Source organism: Microcaecilia unicolor, chromosome 1, assembly GCF_901765095.1.
Source record: "Microcaecilia unicolor chromosome 1, aMicUni1.1, whole genome shotgun sequence".
Lineage (NCBI taxonomy): Eukaryota > Metazoa > Chordata > Amphibia > Gymnophiona > Siphonopidae > Microcaecilia > Microcaecilia unicolor.
The window spans coordinates 387,952,504-387,961,644 of NC_044031.1; the positions used below are offsets into that span (position 1 = coordinate 387,952,504).

Genomic DNA, 9,141 nt, shown 5'->3' on the forward strand with positions numbered 1-9,141 from the left:
GCTTTGCTGCTGTTCTCTGCCCCAGAGACCCCTTGCTGTGGTTCTGCGGACTCTTCGTGAGTTTTTTTCGCCGTTTTTCGGCTGTTCTTCAAGCTTCCTTGACTTTTCGTTCGTTCTTCTTCTTCTTAAAAAAAAAAAAAAAGATTTTCCTTAGTTGTTGTAGAACTTTTGCTCCTGTTAAGTTTCCTTTCTTTTTCTTCAAGCGGCCATTTTGGGCTGCCCGTGCGGGACTTTTTTCCTTTTTTGGTGTCATTTTTTCGGGCACCATCGCATTCGACCTTGCTGGCATGATTTTTCCGCCCATGTCAGCGAAGCCTGCCAGCGGCTTTAAGAAGTGTACGTCGTGTAACCGGACCATTTCGCTCACTGACAGACACGTTTCGTGTCTCCAGTATTTGGAGCTGGTCATCGCCCCAACGCCTGTACTCTGTGCCTCCAATTGAAAAAGAGGACTCAGGCGGCAAGATTGGCTCAGTGGACCATTTTGTTCGGAGCCGGGTCCAGTCCTTCGATGTCGACGGAGTCAGCGGTACCGAGGTCATCGCCGGTATCGATGTCGGTATTGGAGGGCGCATCGATGTCCGGAGCGCAGGTAAGGGCTGTCCACAGGTCCCATGCTGGTAGCAGTGAGCCATCGAGCGGGTCTCCACCTGTCTCGAGGGCTCCTGTTCTACAGGCCCCCCGGGATCGACCTTCTTTGGACCCGGCCCTGAGGAGACGGGTGGATTCCACGTCTTCCTCTTCGGTACCTGAGGGTACCGCTGGCATGCTTCGAGCGAAGGCTAAGAAGCATCATCATCGGTCACCTTCTCGTCACGGTACCAAGAGCTCCGGGACGCCAAGGGATTCGGCACCCGAGAAGCGCCGACGCCGGGAGGACCGCTCGCCCTCCATTCAGGAGGTGTCGGTGCGCTCTACCCAGGACAGCCCGGTACCGCCTCCGAGCTCCAGGCAGGTTCTGTCATCGTCGCCTGTACTGGCTCCTTTGCCTTTTTCTACAGCTACTCTGAACGAGAGCCTCCAAGCCGTACTGCCAGAGATCCTGGGAGAGCTGTTGCGACGATCTCCGGTACCTTTGGTGCTTGCGCCGTCGGTATCGTCTGTTGTGGTACCGCAGGTGCTTGCACTGTTAGTACCGTTGAGAGAGGCGACGGTTGGCTCATAGCCCGTGGTGCTGTCTCCGACCCCGGTACCGCTTGCGGTGCCGGTATCGGCTACCCAGGTTGACTCCCCGCCAACATCGTTGGAGGAAGCTTTGTCGCCTGCGGCTCGGGAGTCTTCCTCTCGACATCACCAAGAAGGACATTGTTCTTCGGTGTCGAGGAGGGCCCGGCTTCGGACTGAAGTTCATGAACTGATGTCCGATACCAAGGGAGAGGCCTCGTGGGAAGCAGAGGCAGACACCAGGTATTTCTCTGACTAGGAGTCTTGTAGTCTGCCTTCTGATCCTACTCCCTCACCTGAGAGGAAGCTTTCTCCCCCGGAGAGTCTTTCCTTCTCTTCATTTATCCGGGAAATGTCTATGGCCATTCCCTTCCTTGTGGGGACTGTGGATGAGCCCAGGGCTGAGATGTTCGAGGTCCTGGACTATCCATCACCTCCTAAGGAATCGTCCACTGTTCCTCTCCATAATGTCCTCAAACAGACATTGATGACGAACTGGGCAAGACCACTAACTACTCCCCACATTCCCTAGAAGATTGAGTCCCAGTACCGAATCCACGGGGATCCAGAGTTGATGAAGACCCAGTTGCCTCATGACTCTGGTGTGGTGGATTTGGCCCTTAAGAAGGCCAAGAGTTCTAGGGATTACGCCTCGGCACCCCCTGGGCGTGAGTCTAGAACTATGGATTCTTTTGGGCGAAAGGCCTACCATTCTGCTATGCTCGTGTCCAAAATTCAATCTTACCAGCTCTACATGAGCATCCACTTGCGGAACAATGTGCGGCAGTTGGCGGACTTGGTTGATCAGCTGCTGTTGGAGCAGGCCAAGCCGTTTCAGGAGGTGGTCAGGCAGCTGAAGGCGTGTCATAAATTCCTGTCCAGGGGTGCTTACAATTCTTTTGATGTTGCATCCAGGGCAGCTGCTCTGGGTATAGTGATGCGCAGACTCTCATGGCTGCATGCCACTGACCTAGACAGTAGAGTCCAGAAGAGTGTGGCAGATGCTCCTTGCCGGGGGGATAACATTTTTGGCGAGAAGGTCGAACAGGTGGTAGAGCAGCTCCACCAGCGGGACACCGCATTCGACAAACTCTCCCACCGGGCGCCTTCAGCATCTACCTCAACTGGTAGACGGTTTTATTGGGGTAGGAGGAATGCTCCCTACGCTTATAATAAGCGCAGGTACAATCCACCTTCCCTACAGCCTGCTCAGGCTAAACCCCAGCGCGCTCGTTCTTGTCAACAGTGTGCGCCTCAACAAGCCACTGCAGCTCCCCAGCAAAAGCAAGGGATGGACTTTTGACTGGCTCTAGTTGAGCATAGCCGAGATAAAAGTGTCCATGCCGGACGATCTGCCGGTTGGAGGGAAGCTAAAATTTTTTCACCAAAGGTGGCCTCTTATAACCTCTGATCAGTGGGTTATTCAAATAGTCCGGCTAGGATACTCCCTCAATTTGATCTCAAAACCTCCAAATTGCCCACCAGGCGCTCAGTCTTTCAGCTTCCAGCACAAGCAGGTACTTGCAGAGGAACTCTCAGCCCTTCTCAGCGCCAATGCGGTTGAGCCTGTGGCACCGGAGCAAAAAGGGCAGGGATTCTATTCCAGGTACTTCCTTGTGGAAAAGAAAACAGGGGGGATGCGTCCCATCCTAGACCTAAGGGCCCTGAACAAATTACTGGTCCGAGAAAAGTTCAGGATGCTTTCCCTGAGCACCCTTCTTCCCATGATTCAGAAAAACGATTGGCTATGCTCTTTGGACTTAAAGGATGCTTATACTCACATCCCGATACTTACAGCTCACAGGCCGTATCTTCGATTTCATCTGGGAACACGGCATTTTCAGTACTGTGTGCTACCCTTTGGTCTTGCCTCTGCGCCCAGAGTGTTCACAAAATGCCTGGCTGTCGTAGCGGCGGCTCTTCGCACACTGGGAGTGCATGTGTTCCCTTATCTTGACGATTGGCTGGAGAAGAACACCTCAGAGGCAGGAGCTCTACAGTCAATGCAGATGACTATTCAACTCCTGGAGCTACTAGGGTTTCTGATAAATTATCCAAAGTCCCACCTTCTTCCAGTACAAAGACTAGAATTCATAGGAGTTCTGCTGGACTCTCGGACGGCTCGTGCCTACCTCCCAGAGACGAGGGCTAACAATCTCCTGGCTCTCGTCTCTCGGGTGCGGGCGTCTCAGCAGATCATAGATCGGCAGATGTTGAGATTGCTCGGCCACATGGCCTCCACAGTTCATGTGACTCCCATGGCCCATCTTCACATGAGATCTGCTCAATGGACCCTAGCTTCCCAGTGGTACCAAGCTGCTGGGAATCTAGAGGACGTCATCCAACTGTCCACCAATTTTCTCAAATCCCTGCATTGGTGGACAATTCGATCCAATTTGATCCTGGGACATCCCTTTCAAATTCCTCAGCCGCAAAAAGTGCCGACTACGGATGCGTCTCTCCTGGGGTGGGGAGCTCATGTCGATGGGCTTCACACCCAGGGATGTTGATCCCTCCAGGAAAAATGATTTCAGATCAATGTTCTGGAGTTACGAGCGGTCTGGAACGCTTTAAGGGCTTTCAAGGATCGGCTGTCCCATCAAATTATCCATATTCAGACAGACAACCAGGTTGCCATGTATTACATCAACAAGCAGGGGGGCACCGGATCTCACCCCCTGTATCAGGAGGCCGTCAGAATGTGGCTTTGGGCTCGCCGGAACGGCATGTTCCTTCAGGCCACGTATCTGGCAGGCGTAAACAACAGTTTGACCGACAGATTGAGCAGGATCATGCAACCTCACGAGTGGTCTCTCAACTCGAGAGTGGCCCGCAAGATCTTCCAAGCGTGGGGCACCCCCTTGGTAGATCTTTTTGCCACTCAGATCAATCACAAGGTCCCTCAGTTCTGTTCCAGACTTCAGGCCCACAGCAGACTAGCGTCGGATGCCTTTCTCCTTCATTGGGGGGAGGGCCTCCTGTATGCTTATCCTCCCATACCTTTGGTGGGGAAGACTTTGCTGAAATTCAAACAAGATTGCGGAACCATGATTCTGATTACGCCCTTTTGGTCCCGTCAGATCTGGTTCCCTCTTCTTCTGAAGTTGTCCTTTCCAACCCTCATCTCTCAGAACGAGGGGGCGCTGCTACAGCCCAACAACCAGTCCCTGGCTCTCACGGCTTGGATGTTGAGAGCGTAGACTTTGCCTCCTTGGGTCTCTCAGAAGGAGTCTCCCGAATCTTATTTGCTTCCAGGAAAGATTCCACTAAGAAGAGTTACTTCTTTTTATGGAGGAGGTTTACCGTCTGGTGTGACAGCAAGGCCCTAGATCCTCGCTCTTGTCCTACACAGACCCTGCTTGAATACCTTCTACGCTTGTCTGAGTCTGGTCTCAAGACCAACTCTGTAAGGGTTTATCTTAGTGCAATTAGTGCGTATCATTATCGTGTAGAAGGTAAGCTGATCTCTGGACAGCCTTTAGTTGTTCGCTTTATGAGAGGTTTGCTTTTGTCGATGCCCCCCATCAAACCTCCTACAGTGTCATGGGATCTCAATGTCGTTCTCACCCAGCTGATGAAACCTCCTTTTGAGCCTCTGGATTCCCGCCATCTGAATACTTGACTTGGAAGGTCATTTTCTTGGTGGCAGTCACTTCAGCTCACAGAGTCAGTGAGCTTCAAGCCTTGGTGGCTCATGCCCCTTACACCAAATTTCATCATAACAGAGTAGTCCTCCGCACTCACCCTAAGTTCTTGCCGAAAGTAGTGTCGGAGTTCCATCTGAACCAGTCAATTGTCTTGACAACATTCTTTCCCCGTCCTCATACCCGCCCTGCTGAATGTCAGCTGCACACATTGGACTGCAAGTGAGCATTGGCCTTCTACCTGGAGCGGACAAGCCCCCACAGACGGTCCGCCCAAATGTTTGTTTCTTTTGATCCCAACAAGAGGGGAGTGACTGTAGGGAAATGCACCATATCCAATTGGCTGGCAGATTGCATTTCCTTCACTTATGCCCAGGCTGGGCTGACACTTGAGGGTCATGTCATGGCTCATAATGTTTGAGCCATGGCTGCGTCAGTGGCCCACTTGAAGTCAGCCACTATTGAAGAGATTTGCAAGGCTGCAACGTGGTCATCTGTCCACACATTCACATCTCACTACTGCCTACAGCAGGATACCCGACGCAACAGTCGGTTTGGGCAGTCGGTGCTGCAGAATCTGTTTGGGGTTTAGAATCCAACTCTTCCCCCCTAGGCCCATTTTCTGTTCCAGGCTGCACTGTCAGTTAGTTGCATAAGTTTTAGGTCAATCTCAGTTATGTCCTTGCCGTTGCGAGGTCCAATTGACCAATGTTTGTTGTTTTGAGTGAGCCTGGGGGCTAGGGATACCCCATCACTGAGAACAAGCAGCCTGCTTGTCCTCGGAGAAAGCGAAAGCTACATACCTGTAGAAAGTATTCTCCGTGGACAGCAGGCTGATTGTTCTCACAATCCCGCCCACCTCCCCTTCGGAGTTGTGTCTTCCCTTTCTTTGCTTTTTACTGACTGAGGATCACGCTCGTGCTACGGGCGGGAAGACGGTCACGCATGCGCGATGCGCATGGGAGCGCAAGGCTAGCAAGCTTTTTGTTTTTAGGGAGAATTCCGGTTTCGGGGCTGCCGACGATGTCTCCCATCAGTGAGAACAATCAGCCTGCTGTCCTCGGAGAATACCTTCTACAGGTATGTAGCTTTCGCTCTCTCTTCATACCTTATTTTTTTTTCTGCATGTTATATGACAAAAGAAAAAGATGGCAAGGAAAAATCGTGAGGCAGAGAGAGTGTAAAGAGTCTCTCTTCAGTTCCCTTTAAAATTATTCTCATCCACCTTGCCCTCTTCCTCTCTCCCTTATGATAGGGTTATTTTGAACAAACAAACTTTCTCAGGGTTTTCTCTTTCTCACATTAAGAGTTCACGTGCTAGCCTGCTAGTTGCTGCAATTATGTGAGGCGATAGTGTTCTTTATGAACAGGCAGTGGGTGTCGTCATGGCATAGGTCATAAAGGAGAGGGACAAAGTAGGAACAAGCCCTTTCAGTTTGTTTTCATCTGGACTTCATCATATTCCATAATGCTGTTACAACTTCTCAAATCCATCTAAAGTTTAGCTCCTGGAAAGGAACATACAGTCCCAGAATTATGAGCCAAGCAGGATCCTCTGCCCTTGTAGAGAGAGGAAATGAGTTGGCAGTGAAAGAATCGGAGAAGTGGGCAGGCTCATGCTAATTCCGAGGAGTGATCTGACACCCACACAGACAAGACAAGTAAGAAAAATTCAGCTGGAAAGAGCATATAGCCAGCTTTGATAGGATTTATCTGAAAAGGAGCTATGTTTAAAACCTGTAAGACTTCTGGTATTATTTGGAAGAATGAGAAGGGGTTAAAGTCTTTGTTTTGAGTAGCTGCTTGGTGCTGGTGCCTTAGATTGTGGACTCTCTCTCCCTGAGTTACAAAGAGAAGAGGACCAGAGGGCTGCTCGACACTGGGCAATTTTCAGTATCGCTTCTCGGCCTTTTGGCTAAGATCAAGTGTAGTATCTGTTCTTATCAGTTTAATATCTGATATGTTCCTTATCTAGGGACCATATATTAAATTGATTTTTGGAACAGGGAGATGGAATAGGAGCTTGCTTCATCCACTCCACGCATCAATCTGGTATTGCAGTATTTCCAGGAATGGTGCACCCCCCCCCCCCTTCTATATAATAGTGATGTAAAAACAGACAAACAGTGTGAGGTACCAGTAGTGCACTGTGGCTTTCCAGTGTATTCTTATATAAAGCAAGTGTTTTTCTGCTTACTTGTAACATGGATTTTCTGTATATATATACAATAATGCAGGCTTATCCCTTGCACCATCTGGGGGGGGGGGGGGGGGAGAGGCACGGCCCTATGCAGTGGTCTGTACATTTGTGGGGGAGAGGCCCTGTACAGTGGTTTATGCTGTAATGTGCTTGCCCTTGCTTACATTAACACCTGGGAGTTGTAGCTGTGGGGGAGAAAGAAATCTAAATAAAGGGGGGGGGAGGGATAAAGAAATCTAAGTGGAGTGGAGGAGTGGCCTAGTGGTTAGGGTGATGGACTTTGGTCCTGGGGAACTGAGTTCCATTCCCACTTCAGGCACAGGCAGCTCAGAAATCTAAGTGGAGTGGAGGAGTGGCCTAGTGGTTAGGGTGATGGACTTTGGTCCTGGGGAGGATAAAGAAATCTAAGTGGAGTGGAGGAGTGGCCTAGTGGTTAGGGTGATGGACTTTGGTCCTGGGGAACTGAGGAACTGAGTTCCATTCCCACTTCAGGCACAGGCAGCTCCTTGTGACTCTGGGCAAGTCACTTAACCCTCCATTGCCCCATGTAAGCCGCATTGAGCCTGCCATGAGTGGGAAAGCACGGGGTACAAATGTAAAAAAAAAAAAATAATAAAGATATTAGGCACTGTCAGCATAAATAATAGGGATGAAAAGTGTATTATTGTATGGTTCACATATTATGAAGTGTCAATAAGAAGTTGACTAATCTTTGTTTCAGTTTATTTAGATTTCTTTATCCCTTCCCCCCCCCCCCCCCCCTTATTTAGATTTCTTTCTCCCCCACAGCTACAACTCCCAGGTGTTAATGTAAGCAAAGGGCAAGCACATTACAGCATAAACCACTGTACAGGTCCTCCTCCCCCCCCCCCCCCCCCACCACCAATGTGCAGGGCCCACAAGGTACAGACCACTGCATATCTGTGAATACAATTTATTTATTTATTTTTACCTCTCCAACATGGCCACCACTGCTGCAAAATGACCAGGCTATTCCCAGCATCGCTTCTCGGCCTGTTATCAGTTTAATATCTGATACGTCCCCTATCTAGGGACCATATATTAAATTGATTTTTGGAACAAGGAGATGGAATAGGAGCTTGCTTCATCCACTCCATGCATCAACCTGGTATTGCAGTATCTCCAGGAATGGTGCACCCTCCCCCATAACAGCAGAATAAAATAGCTTGAAGCTTATCTTTCTTTTTTTTTTTTTCCTCTGATGTCTTCTTTTTTCTTCTTCTTCATGAACTTCATTCTCTGTGCATCATAAATCTTCATTTTCACAGGAGGAGCTCACTTGTGAGTACTGCTACTAATAGGGCAGACACCTAAATACAGCGGCTGCCCTACATTTGCTGACTTCAAAGACTGCAGCTTGGACTACTACAGCAAATAAAAAAATGAAGTCTGTGAAGCCAGGCTCTGTATCAACCGTCTCTAACTCTACTGTAGGTCAGATTTTGGCAGCTTCTCAGTCCACCCAGGATGCTGCCTTACTGTTAGTTCAACTTTTTCAAAATATTCTCCAGCAAACTTCAGTACAGCTGCCTTCTACATCTACATTGGCAGGGTCAGTTTTGTCAGAACTGACACATCCCAAACTGCCTCATCCTCATAGTCCCTCCCCTGCACCATCTCTGCTGCTTCAAGTATCACCACCTCAATCCAGAGGCGTAGCCAGGTTTTGCTCTCAGAGGGAGCAGACTTTTATAAAATAGGCGCCGGTTGGTGTCAGCTAGACAGCAGTGTCTGTGTTGTTGCTCAAGGGCTGTGGCGGGCACTGATTAATACAGGTTGTCTCTGTTGTGTCCTGCCTACAAGGAAACAGTAAGTTTCATCAGGAGGCTGGACGCAGAAGAGGTCCCTGGACTGGCCAGAGGAGGCAACGTGTCTTCTTAACTACAAAGTAAAAATATTCAAATCGTGACCATCACCTCAGGAATAGCACACACATTCCTTCCACTGCTAGACACCTTGTTTAAATCAGATGGGCTTTTGTTTGTGTGGTGACTCTACAAGATGTGGATACCACTAGTCTTCAGGATTTTTATTTTGGGTGACAAGGGCCCCCAAAGGTGGCCCTTGCCCAGAGTGGCTGAGCCTACTTTCAAATAGAGCTAGACACTTCGC

At 49.6% G+C, this 9,141-nt stretch overlaps 1 non-coding gene and 1 pseudogene across 1 annotated transcript; both read left to right on the forward strand.

The window, feature by feature from the left end:
• Positions 1–6,703: 6,703 nt before the first annotated feature.
• LOC115460787 lies at positions 6,704–6,894 on the forward strand. The gene has a single exon (XR_003940578.1). It is a non-coding gene; the product is annotated as a U2 spliceosomal RNA (small nuclear RNA).
• A 1,115-nt stretch (positions 6,895–8,009) lies between these two features.
• Positions 8,010–8,171, forward strand: LOC115460788 (annotated as a pseudogene).
• Positions 8,172–9,141: the final 970 nt, after the last annotated feature.